At 46.0% G+C, this 16,738-nt stretch overlaps 1 protein-coding gene and 1 non-coding gene across 2 annotated transcripts in view; one reads left to right on the top strand and one right to left on the bottom strand.

Annotated features, from left to right (window-relative positions):
- ETHR (ecdysis triggering hormone receptor) overlaps nucleotides 1-16,738 on the bottom strand; it is a 358,242-nt gene that overhangs the window by 325,580 nt on the left and 15,924 nt on the right. The window lies entirely within an intron of this gene.
- Nucleotides 6,334-6,407, top strand: TRNAF-GAA (transfer RNA phenylalanine (anticodon GAA)). Its single transcript has one exon. It is a non-coding gene; the product is annotated as a tRNA-Phe (tRNA).

Raw genomic sequence — 16,738 nt, 5'->3', positions numbered from 1 at the left:
AGAAGGTAAATATGAATGAATTTCTCATACTTTGGAAAAAAATGTGTTTCTTGTTGCCTACTAGCAAAATTATACCAAGTAGAGGCTACTATAAGAAACCATTATGCATTATATTCACATCACTGCAGCAGAGATTGCTTCTGTTTTAGCTTCTATATCCAGCACCTTTATATCAAATTAAAAATGTGATATAAAAAGCAGCAAAATGAATGTATGACATGGGCTATACAACTTCATATCGTGGATCACCCGTGTTCTCCCTGCTGTGGTATTCTAGCGATCATCATTAGTCCAAGTGATCAAGTGAACATTGAGCATTCTTTCAGTTTCAATACATTAGCTTCGGGACATTCGAGATGGTTCTAGAGGGGTCGGAAACTTGCGCTGATAACTTCCAGTTCTTTAAAAGCTACCTTTGTCTTGGGACTGCACTAAGATGAGGAGCACAAAAGAGAGACAAGGTGTTTTTCCAGCCAGCCCTCCATGCTCGCCCTCAACTTTGTGTCATTGCAGTGTCTCAGCTCATGTCATTTCTGTCTGTATGTATTCCTGGTGCACTGTTCTTTATCTCATCCCATCTGCCTATTCTAATATAACAGCAATGACTTTCAATGAGGACCCTTGGTGGCCTGTGCAGTACGTCTATAGCCTCCTGTCTCACTTTTTCCACGGAAGGGGATTACAGAATGGCTAGTGCTACCATTCTACCAAATATGTTTTTACCATATTATATGAAGCATCCTTGAACGTCAGAAGTGTGCACTGCAGTCTCCTCCAAATGTATGATAACTACCTTTGACATGAAAGTGTTCCAAGTTTCGAAAAGAAAGACACAAGATAAGTTCAGCTAATTTTACAGCAGTGTATTTACTATCAGGATGGAAGGATTGTGGCAGCTGGCTCATAAGGTGCATTGAGTGGCTACTTTATGCAGAAGTTGGGATTGAGTTACGTGGAGGGCACTTTTTTTGGCAGATGTCAGGGTCGACTCCTGTGAATCGCAATTGTAAGGTCTCATTTTACCTGGCCTGATAACATGAGAGCCCCAGATCAAGCACTGCATCAAGGAGACTGAAGTCAAGCCTAACTTCCATAAAAAGATGGCGCCAAATGCGTCCAGTAACACAGCAGCTTCCCCCCCTTACATTAAAAAAAAAAAACAAAAAAAAAAGCCTTTGAACTTTTTTTCTGTAAACTTCAGCACTAGACCATGAGAATGACTGTTTTGAGGTGCTTGAAATTGGTCACAAAGCAATTTTTCAGCCCTCCAGGGCTATTCCATAGCACGAACTAAAAGCAATCTGCTTAGTTGCAAGTTCCAATGGGTTGCTTAGCAAGTTGAAGAATCAAAAGGAGCAAAAGGAAATAGAGCAAATGATATGAACTTCTGGTTTTCTTTTTCGCACTGTGTTCTATTTCCTATGGTCTCTGTTCCTTTTATAATGACAATATTATGTACATACATTAAAATCTTCATGCAAGGACTTATTGTTTGCACATGCCATGCAGAAAAGTTGGACTACATAGTCACACTGGAGGGAAAAACAATGTCTTAGTTTTCTCTTTCATTCAACAAACCTTACTTGCATCCCACCATCCGAGTATGCAATTGATTTGGGAGCAAACTTGATGACAAAGTTGTGATAAGATTCAAGGGAAGATGTTTGGGCTTTGGGAGACAGTTGTCGAGTGTCAATAAAAAACTGGGAGTTATTCAGAATGGAGTTCAGCTTCTTGAAAGCACATGAATCTGTTAAAAATATATACATAAAAAATATATATAAATATTTGGCTGATGAGTTGCAGTGTTGGTGTGTGTTCTAGTCAATCGTAGATGCTGAACCTGCTTACAGCTGCTGCATTGCAGCTGAAAACAGTTTTAGCATCATATTCTTAAAAACACACCAGGTCTTGTACTACTATATTACGGTGAAAAGAAATCTAAGAGATGTTGTCGAGCAAACGTGCTACACTTTGTCTTCTTTAAAATTGTCAGTATAGGACAGTATGGAAAATACCATTGTATTTGTGTTCCATACTAGCATGTATAACCAAGCTGTCTCAGTATTAAAATATCTTGCAGTCTCAGCACTCACATTTACATTATTTTGTTTCTTCACTTCATTAGGGGTTTCTTTCTAAGCTATGTCATATGTGAACTTCCTGTTATGTGCGAATGTATACAAAGTTTTTTCCGTGAAGTTCTATTTGCATTACCTAACTCTTAAATTTATCATTGGTTGACAAATGCCACAAGTGTGAGCCGTGCACCTTCAAAACAACATCAAAGTGAAAACTTTACAAAAAAAAACTATACAAAACAGATTACCTCTGCTCATCCATTGGCTGTTTTGCAAGGAGCTAATGCAGGCATTTGCTGTATGGTCTATCATGGCCATCACGCTTATCGCATATGTGGTTCAACAGGCTGCTACATGCTGATGATCAGGTCACCATTACCCTGGCCCAGGGCAGCAACATAGACTTGTGATTGTCTGGATCCATGGTTCTATTGCTTCACAGCCCTTTGACCTGCTCACAGCTTCCAACTTCTTAAATGCAGTATAGAATATTGTTATTACCATGTATTCGCCTTAATTTTAAAGCAAGCAACTGCATGCATCTTTAGTAATGCACCAAGCATCACAGTAGTGCTGTATGGGCGATTTGCTGCTCTTGCAATATGTCCAGATAGCTGGGTGGTGGTCTGTAGATAGATGAAATTAAAAACTCATTACTTAATAATATATGTCAGCAAATGTACCTCTTCACCACTGGTTTGCAACGATAAAACATTTCGTAATTCAATTGTTTGTATTATATAATGATTAATTTGATTCTTTGTATGTATAGACATGCAAGCAGCACTTGCCAAGGGCACTCTTGGTGAGGCTGAAAATAATTTCTCCTAATAATATGCAGAAACTGTCGCCTTTTGTTAAAGACTGCACTGAGACTCGTTAAGTTGAGGCCAGGCCCCATGCTCGCACTATTGGTAACTGCGGCTGACTTCGCACAGTTTATATGAATTGCAGCTTGCCAATTTTCATATCGCAGCATTGCCTTACCTCTCCTATTCTTACCTTTTCCCATTGTAGAATATGGTCAGTCTGAATGATAACAACGTTGTACGTGCAGTACTTAGCGCTGTAGCCCGGGGAGTCGCAACGCCCATCTCCTGCGAGGTCCACTTCTATTCCATCCAGCTGGCTGATGATCTGCACCCGCTGTTCCTGGAAAAGCTGGGACAAAAATAAATGTGCATTTGTGAGCCACTTGTAACATCGTGCCGAACTGTGTCACTCGATCGTTGCACTACTGCATGCGCGCGCTGTTTTTTCTTTTTTTATTACGCAAGCTTGCCATAAGGCATATTATAAGAACCCGTGCAAATTATTTTCCGTTAGGAACCGGAGAAGGCTCTTGCTCTTATTGCTGTCGGTGAGCCATTTGGAGAAGTCCTCTTCCCTTGTTGCGGTTAATCCCCCCCCCCCCCTTTCCGCAGGAAAAATCTAGTTGTGTATAACTCCTGTCTATGCTCCTGTCAAAACCAACTCTTACACTTCCGATCGGCAGCTGATCGCTTAGGGATAAAGAGGCACAACTTTGAGCGACTAAGCCAGTTCACGCGAGTGATAACGTTTCATTCGCGACCCCCCCCCCCCCCCCCCTCCTGCTGAAGGGTAAAGCCTCTTGGCACTTTTTTTTTCTGTTTCCATCTCTTCATTCCGGACTTTCTTCTCTTTCTTCTTATCAACACCCATCTCGGTTTTCACGTGTTTCTAATTCCTGGCCGCCTCGGTTGGTAAACTTAGACGCGGCTCCATCCGCGCGACATTTCAGGGTGCGCTCTGTACAAACACCACACGGCGTAAAAAAAAGAAAAAAAAAGCTACAGGGCGGGAATCATGCTGCGATAATAATCGGGCACCGAACAGAGTTTGTTTACTTCCTGTCGGCGCGCGTGTTCGCCGTTGCAGTCAGCTGACGCCGAACCGCGGCTGACAAACTACACCACAGCGCACAACTACGCAGTCCCCTTCTCCTCATCCCCTTCCTTTTTTTCTTTACAATCGATCGTTATCTTTCACGAAGGGGCATCATATAGTCAAAAGCAAGAGGAACCTAAACACGGAGGTTTCAAGGTTCGGGCAAGGTGCACGAGAGAGTTTCCCTCCGCAACGCCCGGAAGACCGCTCTCTGCGATCTCGATTCTGAATTTCGAGTCTTTCGCTAACATCTCATGCCCTTGCTGCGGTACGGATATTATGGACCCCGAGCTCGAAAAACGACTTCGGCGAATGAGTACCGAGATGGGACTCGACCCCCACAAGTACACGCCGTTGAAGAATCCGCTGCTGAACCCCGACGATGATAGTATACGGCTTTTATGGGTGCATTTGTGCGTGGGGTCGACTAGCATAACATTAAAGAATAATAAAATCCCATCGTAAGCTCGCCACTGGTTTATTTTGAGCAGTGTAGTTCACAGTGATCATGACAAATCTTGCTATATGCATGCCACAACGCCGAGCAAGATCGCCTGAGTTAAAAAAAAAAACAATCCACTCTGTACTGTGATAACGCTTCTAAAGCTAATATCACAATCTTTTCATTTTACACTTACCGGCAGGGTTTGAAGAAACAGCGTTGGTACCGCTCCTTCACGCAGACTCAGTCTTGTTGGGATCCCCAAATCGCGAACCACATATCCGGGTAAAGCAAACGTAGATAAACGCTGTCTTCACCGATGCTGGCTATCCGATGATCTGTAGCCACTGTTTCCGGAGGTTGGCGTTTTGAAGCACTTGATGCAGAATGTTTTTCCTGCCGTCATTAGCAATACTTCCCAGCCAGGGACTGCACACTGTAACAACCTCCCGCTCATGTCCCGTCAACAACAACAATTCAGCGCTTCGATAACTGTCTTCGCGAACTCAAGAGAGTGACCAGTCTAGCCCAGAACTGTTCTGCACCCGTCGCGCACACGACGTAACACAAAATCGAAGGTGAGGTCAACGCCAGGGATGTATAGCGTGGCAACAAAACTTGCGAGTTCGTGCCGAAGGGCGATGACGATGAAGCAGACGACAAGAGGCCCCTGCGGCGCGTCGGCAAGCAAGCGCGACAAAACGGAAGTTGCGGCGTGCGGCGCTAAGCAAAAAATGTAAAAGCGCAGATGCGTCAGTTGTGACGTGTCAGTGGGCGAGGCCTTGGAGGAGGGCCAGCCTTTGCGCGCGCTAAAAAGTTGAAAAGAGGAGGAAAGCCGCGAAAGCGCAGATATTCAAAATTTGATTGCAAATAACTCTGCTTCCAAATGCCGCATTTAAAAAATTTTTGCGGGAAGGTTATCTTACATCGACATTCTTTCACATACTAGGCATAGGGAAACTGTATCGCTAAGGCTGTTTTGGGCCCCTTTAAAATCAGCATCCACACGAACAATACACACATGCGTTACAAAGTTTGTGCATGGCCTGTTTCAGATCAGGTGATCATGCTCATGAACTGAGGTAGATCAGTCAGAACTTTTTGTTGGGACTGTATTGCTTTAGTTCGCACAACGAAAAACTGTAAAACCCTGTCTCTGCAGTGGTTAGGGCGCTGGGCTTCTATGCGCACGGATGCGGGATCGAATCCGGGCCGTGGTGGCCGTTTTTAGATGGAGGTGGAAAGCAAGGCTTCCGTGTGCGATGTCACTGCCCGTTAAGGAATCCCAGGTGGTTGAGATTTGTGGAGCCCTACGGCGTCTCTTATAGTCGATGCCAATTTGGTACGCAAATTCTATAAAGTAAACCGAGCGAAACAGCCTAACGCAACGACACACGCGAAAAGCGTCAAAAGAAGCCATGTTTTATCAGATACATTTTCTTTAGTTGATTTCCAGCACAGAATGTGCGTTTCAAATAGACTGTCGAAATCTCACTAGTAAAACCATGTTGCCTACAATGAAAAAGGGTTGTTATGTTTGTTTCATACCTTTAGGTATAAAACATCCCTTCATAGCTCATAGTTTATACCTGTAGGCTTGGCGCATCATAACCTTAGCTGTTTATGCGCCATTAAAACCAATACAATACAATACCTTTAGGCATTCAGCTAAACATACTGGACACTGCGTGTACAGTGTAGATAACAAGCCCCGAAGAACATATCTCGAAAGCCCACGGACCATCTGGACGCACTTGATATGCCGCCCAATAGGGCCTGTTTCCATCTCCCGCCACCGCCCCGCTTCTGCTTGGGGGATTCCCCTAAATATTCGACCAATACCATTCCCACTTCGAGTTATTGATCAATTCGCTCTCGCCCTACCATCTGATCCGCTGACCGTCCTGGTTAGCTCAGTTGGTAGAGCGACTGCCCCGAAAAGGCGGTGGTCCAAGGTTCAATCCCTGGATCAGGACGAATTTAAATACGAAGTTTCGGAGAAAGCTGTACAGCTTTTTTTTTTGTAGCCGCATGGATGCGCTTGGACGGATGCCAATGAGTAATTACTCACTTATTGGGGTTTAAATGTTCATAACCGAATTTTTTACAACCCTAAAATATTTAATCAAATAGACTCGCCATGAGAAAGGCCGCCGAGTGTTCCATTTCTAGTTCTAAACAGAGGAAGCGGGCTGACGTAAGACAAAATTCATCAATCACAGAATCCTAAATCGTGGCTTTCGCAGATTATTCACAAAATCAGTTTTTCGCGTTAGCTATGCAGATCACAAAAAAAAAAAACTAAAACTTGGTGTCCACAAATGTTCGACCAATTTTGACTGTAACTGCTAGAGCGCTTATTATAAAATAAAAATATAAGATCTCCCGCTGTCTCAACAAAACCTAAATTTACTGGCAGTGAACATCCTAAATGATTTAACGGCGCACCATCTAGGAGCCCGCACTTGAAACTCTTCAGTTTTCACTCAATTTGAGGTTCGGTTCTGAACGTGGTACCTGCGTTTTTATGGAGGCGTAACTCAGGACACCTGCGTTGTGTGCTATGCGGTCCACATTTAAGAACACCAAGTTGTTTAAATTACGGCAGCCCTTTACTACAGCGTCCCTCATCGCCTGAGCTGCTTTCGTTTTGGACAATAAAAAATCACGCCATCCTCGCAGTAACCAAGATTACTTCTAGCACTTGGATTAGAAGACATTTACAAGAGATGGCTCTCTCACCACCATCATATTCTTATCTTATATATTTTTTTCTCGAACGACGGTGACTCGTACTTTTTATGGTTCCAGGATCTGGACTACATCGGTGAAATGAAACTAAAACAGCATTGTGTTTCGTTTATGTCGGTGATGCATTCCCCTAGTAACAAGCGGGCGACAGTGCAACACCAGGACACCACCCCTCGCCGCAGAATCAGCCGGGGAGTGCGTCGGCCCTAGCGGAAGCGGAGAGCGTAACTCAATAATAAAAGCTCTCACGGCTTACGAGGCAATTGCGTATAGAACATGGTGGAAGGAAAGAACTTAGGAGAGGCCCTGCCGTCATTTTTTTTTTTTTTGAAGCCGGCGCGGCCGCGCCGCCACCGCACGCTGCAACTCCTCCTCCTTTACCCTCCGCATTTTCTTTCTCCGCGACGCTAACGTAGCTAGGGCCCTTAGCAACGCTGTTGCTAGTGGCCCGAGTTTTGATAGCAACAGCGTCGCCGTTGCTAATGGCGCGACTTGGTTAACCCTAAACTTTGACGTCACTTCCGCCACACTTTCTCCAATGCATTGGGAATGGCAAGGGCCTCTCCTAAGTTGTTTCCTTCCTCCAATAACTTTCCTCGAGACCGGCCTGTGGCAAGTCGACGTCTGCATAAAGTATTTAGGTCTCAGCAAATTTCAGCCTCCACTGCCCGTTTCTTAGTTGGCTGGTGCTTTTGGAATGCACTGTGCAGAGTCCTAATACTTTCGCTCCTTTTGATATTTTGGATGCCATTCTTTTTTGTTCTTGTTGGATGTCATGCTTGTTCTTGCACCCTACTTAATGTAGTCAGTCGGCTCTTTTTGTGCGTAGTTTGCCTTGCATATTCGTGTCTTGGCAATGCCCCTCGTAGGTATGCGCCATTTTCACTCAGCACACCGCCTTAATGAGAAATAATGCCCGGTTAACCTGTCCCGGTGCGATCCCAGTGACCATCGGTGTACCGCGCTGACTGCTCTTCCAAAAACAGCGCTTCTTCTTGCTGCCACCAGTGAGGAGAAATGTTCGTCTTTGACCTCAGCTAAGACCGAAATACATCAGTAGCGATTTCGGGACTAAAATGCCTGCGCATATATTCCAAACGGTCGCTAAGTCGACCTATTTTGTTACCGAACAAACACACACCCAGAACAGTGATTGGATGGAGTAAGGGAGCGCCTGGGTGGGGAAGGACATAACTTCTGGATACGCTACCTTTGCGAGACCATTGCTTCTTCTAGAACGTTATTGCAGGCGGCTTCTTGGGAACCCGATAGTTTAATATGCGATGATTGTGGTTCGAACAGTGTGTCGTGGGCCCCGCCACGAGTAGGATATTAACCCATCCGTATTACCCAGTAGAATACATTGAGCACACTTGCAACCAAAATTCGCTATTCTCAGCTTATCTTATCTGCACATGTTGCGACAGCAAAGCACGTCAGCTCGGCCAACTGCGAATTCACGTGGTACCGGTCAACGGCCCGAATACAGAGGCGCCGTGAGATAGGCAAAATCACGACGCCGAGGTGCGCCGCCGTGCGCGGCAACCCACTGGCCGCGATGCGCCGCGCGAGCGGCTGCCCCGAATGCGCTGCCGCAAGTGGTTGCGGTCTACTGCTGCCGTGGACGGATGTCCCAAAGCTGCGCTGTGGAAAACAGCAGCAGATTTGGCTTTATTTTTGCCGCAAGGATGTCTCAATTAGCCGCAAGCACGCTTGACGTCATAATCAGCAATGGTGAATGAATGGAAACGTCCTCCGCTTGCCTAGACGGACCGAGAATGGACTGCATTGCTTTCCGTCGCTGCAGTGTATTCTGCATGGTTAAATCACCATGAGTGATTTTCTCTAAAAGGAAACGTCTGCATATTGAAGACGATGACTAGGTCATAATCCTTAAGAAGAATCGGAGGATTGGGCCATCTAATCGAAATGAAAGTGACAAAAACAGTTTGCAATACAGCTGAGCAGCTAATAGGGTGTCATTCATTTGGCAGTCGAAGAAAACGGATAATGTTTTATTAGGCATCTTGGTGAAACGACACCAATACACGCTCTCATTCAGCGTACAAAGAGCCCCCATTCTGGATGGTATGTGCATTTTAATTCACTTCAGATGGCCTGTCAGAAGATCAGCGGCTGATTTGCTTTTCCATCGAGCAGACCTCATTTGGACAGGGCGGAGGAAAGCTTCGCTAAGACCCGTTGCCGTTCGTCAACGCCGCCAAGTGTTGCGCGCCACACTCTCCAATAGTATTCCTGATGTCGAAAAAAAAAAAACTCTCCTTATGCGCCCGGAATCAGAGAATCGCTGGCTTGTGTCTTACGCTCCTATGATGCTGAAGTGTCACATGCATGTGCCTGCAAAAAGGTTATGACAATCCACGGTCAATGTGAAAGACAGACTGCCAAGAGAAAATTCCCGAGCATAATCTACAGCACACCATGTGAGCACAATGTGGATGAAATTGAAAATCTCGAGCAGAGCCCGAATAAAACGACAATGTTGAGAGCAAGGAAACTGTATCGTCCAATGTACTCTGAGATCAAACAGCGCAACAAATTCGAGCAAGGCGCGCATTTTGACAACAGAAAAGAATCTTAGAGTCGTCTGTGCCTGAAATCCCTGATAATTCAGACAACCGAGAATGCACTCAAATCCAGCGACGGCATCCTTTCTAATGCGTATTCCCATAGCCTATGGTACATTTTCTAGCATGATAGCCAGGCCTTTCACATCTGTATCTCATTATAAACAAACGATGCAAGCATGGGTAGAAAGTAAGAAGATACTCGGAGAACTTAGAACGGCTTTAGAAATGTACGCGCTTAGATGATAGCCTGTTCGTGCTTACCCAATGCATCGAAATATCTTAGTGGAAAATAGACCGTTGCATTTGGCTTTCCTGAACACAAACGGGGCGTACGACAACGTAAACATGAAACTCCTGTGGAACATATTAAAAGAAGAATGTATGCGTCATAAGATATTAGATTTCCTACAGGATTTCCTAACTATCCAACCGCCTACTTCCTGTAGAAGTAGGCGGTCGGATAGTTAGAAAGGATACCGGTAAGCTGTCTAAGTAGACGAAAGATTTGGTTAAGAAACACCAGAGTATGAAAGCTTCCAATCCAACAGACCAGATAAAATTGGTTTACAAACAAAGGGGGCGGGGCGCTCGCGGCGCCGCAGCCGACTGGGGGTGAAAAACAGGGTTAGCGTCCATAGGAACACATGGAATCGAAATATTCCAAAGCAGTTTTCTTATTTCACGGGGCACATGTGATGACGTTATTCGGTACAAAGCAACTATGAACATCCTAGAGCAGGTCGTGAAGATATGAAATCTCATTAACGAGACGAAGTATTTTTAAACTACCGCCAAACATGTTGGGGTGCGAGTTGGGAGGGCGATCCGTAAAATACATGTAAACACAACTTACCGGTGCATTTTTCTCATTTCGCAGAGCATCAGAAGTGGTGGCCGGTCGTTAAAAGTTGACCAGCTCTGTGAAGAAGTGTGTGATAAAGTATGGTGCGTTACGGAGGCAGTCTACTTTTAAAACTCCTCGAATAACCTGTGTTATGAATCCAGACACCGCCAAGAGGCAAGCTGGGTGTAGCGAATCGCGCAGCTTTGCTTACAGTCTGATATGCTGCCGCATAGGGTAAATAAGCTTGATAATACAGTCGCTCCAGTTATACGTGCTCGACAGAAATACATTTAAAAAGCAGTTGTCAAACGCCATACGACAATATAAACGGAACGAGATTCGCGCATTGCAGCAGACGACAGCGAAGCTGGCAATACCCACCGCGGCTTCCTCCAGCTCTAGCTAGCGACAGCGGGTGGTGCATGGTCGTCTGCAACCGTGCGCGGTCAGTTTATCGTGCCGTGAGCGGTCCCGAAAGTCGTCAGACTTGCATTACTTGCAAGAGAGTGTAGTGTGTCATGCAACATGACGTCGGGGCTTCATACAAGACGTTCACCAAAAAATAAGAAGGGTTCAACGCTCCTGAACCGAGCAAAATGTTGCGGTAAGTTGTGTTTATATGTATTTCTACGGGTCGCCCTCTCAACTCGCACCCCGATACGTTTCGCGGTGTTTTAAAAATACTTCGCCTCGGTAATGAGATTTCACACTTCCACAATCTATTCCAGGGTGTTCATGGTTGCTCTGTACCGAATAACGACATCACAGATGACCCGTGAAATTAGAAAACTGCTTTCAAATATTTCGCTTCCATGTATTCCTATGGGCGCTAAGCCTATTTTTAACCCCAAGTCGGACCACGCTGGCGATAGAAGCGCCACCGCATCGTGCTTACGTCACAGATCGGTGTTGGTCTATACTAGTTCTGCATGCGCCGTCGTCGTTCCTGCGAGACAAGCAAACATTTACCATCTAATTTCGCATAAGACTACCTCTACTGGAGCAGTGCTTTGAGCAACAAAGTATGCTGCGTCATTGCGGAGACAATCTACCTTTAAAACCCCTCGTTGTCTAGAATCTGAGTTAGAAACGGATTGCGGCAGCGCGATCCATACCAAATATATGCAAAGAACGGTTCGCAAAGAAGCTGACTTTGCGCCTACGAAAGCAGTCATCTATTAAGAGCTAGTCCATTATTTTACGACCATACATATATGTGTGCAACAACATTTCGTGTCAGACATCTCTGTAAAACATATTTATCAATAAATATGTGCGGCGCGTTTCCAGACGAACCAGGTGAGTTACCCAAGCGGGTTTTATTTTTTTTTTTTTAAGATCTTGTACCACGCCCCAGCATCATGCTGCATTGCGGAAGTAAAAAAAAGGCATTCTAAGTGCTGGCGACGCGCATGAGCGGCGTAAGGTAGTAATAATTCCATCGAGACACGGTGCATTTTGTAAATTGAGAGCGATAAAACGCAAAATAACAGGCACGACGTCATTCTGTTCTGAAAACATCGAGCGCGGATAAGTAAAGAGGCGGTAAGTATTAAAATGAATGCATATGTAGTTGCTTCGCGATACATGCATGTGATGAGCAAGTCGTAAGGTTTCAGAGGATTTATATCCGACGTCTGTGCACGAGCTGCATGATCGCTCCGTATGGAAAGAAAAAAAGAAAGACGAGGAAACCACACAGAAAGCACAGAAATATATTTTAGAACTATAGCGATACCACGTGGAAAAAGAAAATAAATGAAAAATACTTAACTAGCATATATGCTCGTTGATTACCTTGCGCGCACCCACCTGTTTCAAAATAATTGTATGCCTTCAGGGATTTATGCCTGGATGGTCTCTGCAGTGAAGCGACTCAGAGAAAAAATCAAATACACTACAATGTTTGCCATACCCAATGTTGGCAGAGTGCCCGCGTCAGTCCAGAAGACTTCTCAATGCGTTTCAGGCGTAGCAAGTGGGTCTGGGTGCACACCGCCATCAATGTACAGGTTTCCATTGTAGCGCTCTTTATCCGATTCCGACAAGCGTTTCACTTAGTCCTGCATTGATTCAATGCACACTACATTCCCTTGCAAGTACTGCAAGTCTGATGATTTACGGCACTGTTCACACCAGGATAAATTGACCACGCACACTTGCAGACGACCATGCACTACCGGCGCCGTCGCTAGCAGACGCTCCGGAGCTGGAAGCTGCCGCGGTCGGTATCGCCAGCTGCGCCGTCGTCTGCTGCAATGCGCGATTCTCGTTCGGTTCATATTCTCGTATGGTGTTTGACAACTGGTTTTTAAATGTCATTCTGTCTAGTGTGTATAACTTGAGAGACAGTATTATCAAGATAATTTACCCCATGCGGCAGCATATCAGAGTGTAAACAAAACTGCGCGATTCGCTAAATGAGCCTTTTGGGGGTGTCTGGATTCACAACATAGATTCTACTGGGAGTTTTAAAAGTAGACTGCCTCCGCAATGACACATCATACTTTTTCACACACTGCTTCAAAGTGCTGGCCAACGTTTGATGGCCGGCCACCCCTTCGGGTGCTCTGCGCAACGAGCAAAATATTGCGGTAAGTTGTGTTTACATGCGTTTCTATGGATCGTCCTCCCAACTCGCACCCCCGTACGCTTTGCGGTGTTTTAAAACTACTTCGCCTCGGTAATGAGAATGCATACTTTCACGACCTGTTCTACTATGTTCATGGTTGCTCTGTGCCGAATAACGACATCGTAGGTGCCCCGTTAAATGAGAAAACGTTTTTGAAATCTTTCGGTTCCATGTATTTTTATGGGCTCTAACCCTACTTTTCACGCCCAGTTGGCTGCAGCGCTGCGAGCGTCCCCTTTGTTTGTAGACACAGTGTTGGTCTATGCAAAGATGTGTATTGAAACTAAGATGAAGGATAACTACCGGCGAAAATTTTGGCTGAGCCATGTTTAACAATGCGCCAAGCTTTATGCAATAGACAGTTATCTGACTCAAGAACATTTTCAGCGTGGAAAGACGTTCAACATTTCTGAAAATTGTATTTCACCTGTAAAAGGGCTGTCTATGTGAATTTTACTTTTTGAAAAATATTGTTCGATGTAATAATTTCTCGCTGAAAAAAAAAGAGGTAAGAAAGCGTGTGCACAGTACACAGTTTATTATTTTCGAAAAATGCGGAGCACTGTCATTCGTCGATATCCATACAGGTAAACAGACTTTCCACCCTTGTACACGACACTACAAGGGCCATTTTTGGTGAATGCAACCACACTAAAGCGTTGCTACATACAGGCAATGGGTAAAGGATTTATCTCGTCACAGGCAGCTGCTAACCTATTATCAAGTGAAATTAGCGGCACAATGTATCTTGTTTTCATATGGCATAAGGAACAAAGAGCCGGTAATAGACCAACACCGATCTGTGACGTACGCACGATGCGGTGGCGCTTCTGTGTCCAGGCTGGGCAGACTGGGGGTGAAAAGTAGGGTTAGCACCCATAGGAATACACGGAACCGAAATATTTATCTTGTGGCACCACAGGGACAAGGACAGAGTCCGAGGGACAGAGGGACAGGGAGGACCGAGGGACGAGGTCCTCGTCCCTGTGGTGCCACAACAAAATGAATACTTACCAACTTGCCCAGTTTTCTACTCTCGACCGAAATATTTAATGAAGAATACATAGCCATCATGTCTCCAAGGATCCGAAAAAATCGCTCGACCATTCCATTTGTCTGAGCATGGTAGGAAAACGTCGTACGACGAACAACACTGCACGCCTGAAGGAGCGTTTCTACGACATCAGACAAAAATACGCGACCACGGTCACTAAGTAATTCCTGTGGCGAGGTCCTCAAGGATAAAACCAGCGACGTAACGAGTAGTTCCAGCTGGTAAAGCGGCAGTTTCAGCATATCTGGTGAGGTGGTGGACGGCAACATTGATCCACCTGTTGCCGGTGGAAGAGCAGGGAAGAAGCCCATAAATGTCGATTCAAACACCTGCAAATGGCCCAAGTGCACACGGTAGAGGCTGCAAAGGGAGCTGGAGGGCGGCATGGTGGGTTCTTGCGACGCTGACAGTTGATACAAGAGCGGACGTACAGGCGAATAAAATAATACATGCCCTGCCAGTAGTAGCGATGACGTAGGCCAGTATGTTTTCAAGAATCCAGCACGGACGCACTGTGCATCATCGTGATAGCTCGCGCAAATGACTGATCGGAGATGTTAAGGAATAACGAGCAGCCATTTTCGGCCATCAGGGAGGTAGTTTCTGCGGTAAAGGAGGTTGTCACGGATAGTAAAGTTATGGGTTTGACGTCAGAGAGCTCGAGAAGGGTGGCGCTGTGATTTGCTGGCCAGAACGTTCATGAGTGAAACAATCCGGGGATCTTTGCGCTACTCAGATGCAATATATATCCATAGTTTCAAGGACGAAACGAGTGAGGCCGGCGACAGCGTGTGGTTCAGGGTCAGAGGTCACAGGGGAGCGTGAAAGGGTGTCTGCTCGGAGTGCTTGCGACCAGAGCGATAAAGGACACGAATGTCATAGTCTTGTAAATGGAGAGCGCAGCGGGCGAGGCGGCTGAAAGGATCTTTCAGGGACGACAGCCATCACAGAGCATGGCGATCGGTGATGACATTGAATAGCCGACCACATAAGTAAGGACGAAACTTAGTGATGGCTCAAACAATCGCCAGAGATTCCTTTTCTTTTACTGCATAGTTTGTCTCTGCTTTGGTCAGGGCACGACTGGCGTAAGCTACGACATACTCATGGAAACCAGGTTTGCGCTGAGCGAGAACGGTACCGATGCCGCTGGCGTTCGTGTGCAGCTCGGTAGGAGCGTACGAGTCGAAGTGGCGTAGTATCGGTGTAGATGTCAGAAGTCGGCGGAACGTAGTAAAAGCTTCATCACATTCAGGTGACCAGACCGATAAGTCGGGGCACTCAGCAAGAACTTGGGTAAAGGGGGCAATAATTTCGGCAAAATATCTGACGAAGCGGCGGAAATACGAGCAAAGCCCTACAAAGCTGCGCAGTTCTTTCAGTGAAGTGGCCCTGGGAAATTCCGCAACTGCACGAAGTTTGACAGAGTCCGGCATGACTCCGTCCTTGGACACGACGTGAACGAGTATCACCAGCTGTCGAGCACCAAATCGACACTCCTTCAAGTTTAGCTAAAAGCCTGTGTCACTCAGACATCGAAGAATACTCTCAAGGCGAATAAGATGAGATGGAACGTCCTTCGAGAAGATATCATCTAGGTAGCCATTTCATCCTGCGGAGGATGTTGTCCATCATGCGCTCAAATGTGGCTGGAGCATTGCACAAAACAAAAAGGAACAACAATAAATTCATATAGACTGTCTGGCGTTATTAATCTGGTTTTCAGGCGGGCGGACTCAGCCATTGCACCTACCAATAGCCAGAGCGGAGGTCCAGCGAAGAAAATATTCAGCTCCCTGCAAACAGTCAAGGGCGTCGTCGATGCGTGGGAGGGGATAAACGTCCTTCCGAGTGATCTTGTTGAGCCGACTGTAGTCGACCCGGAACCGAATGGAGCCGTCCTTTTTCTTTATTACTAGCCCGACGGGTGAAGCCCACGGGCTGTGAGAAGGCTGGATCACTCCGCGCTCGAGCATGTCACTCATTTGATCATCGATGACACGGCGTTCAGCAGCTGAGACTCGGTAGGGGCGCTGGCTCACTGATGCGTCGAGGCCGGTGTCGATGTGATGGTGAACCGCGGTTGTCCGTCCCAACGAAGTTTGATGAGAGTCGATGGAGGCGCTGAATCATTGAAGCAAGGCAACGAGCTCGTCGCGCTGGGTAGGCGGCAAAGATGCGTCGAAAGAACGGTCGAAAATGTCAGATGCGGTCAAGTCGGCGACTCCAATGGGAGGAGTGAGAGCGGTAATGTGACGCACTGTAGAGTCTGCAATAACACTAGAGGCGTCGGCGGGATCAATAATATCGACAGTGCCAAGCGATTCTCCTCGAAGTTATTCGAAAAGGCAAAGGGTTGGCGACGTTGGTGAAGCAGGGGTTGTGTCTATGAGAGTGTCACAAAGCGTCAACCAATCAATGTGAGGACTTGCGCA

Source organism: Amblyomma maculatum, chromosome 1, assembly GCF_055883805.1.
Source record: "Amblyomma maculatum isolate TAMU_Amacu chromosome 1, ASM5588380v1, whole genome shotgun sequence".
Lineage (NCBI taxonomy): Eukaryota > Metazoa > Arthropoda > Arachnida > Ixodida > Ixodidae > Amblyomma > Amblyomma maculatum.
The sequence above is the reverse complement of the archived record's forward strand: the minus strand, read 5'-3'. Positions and strand labels throughout refer to the sequence as shown.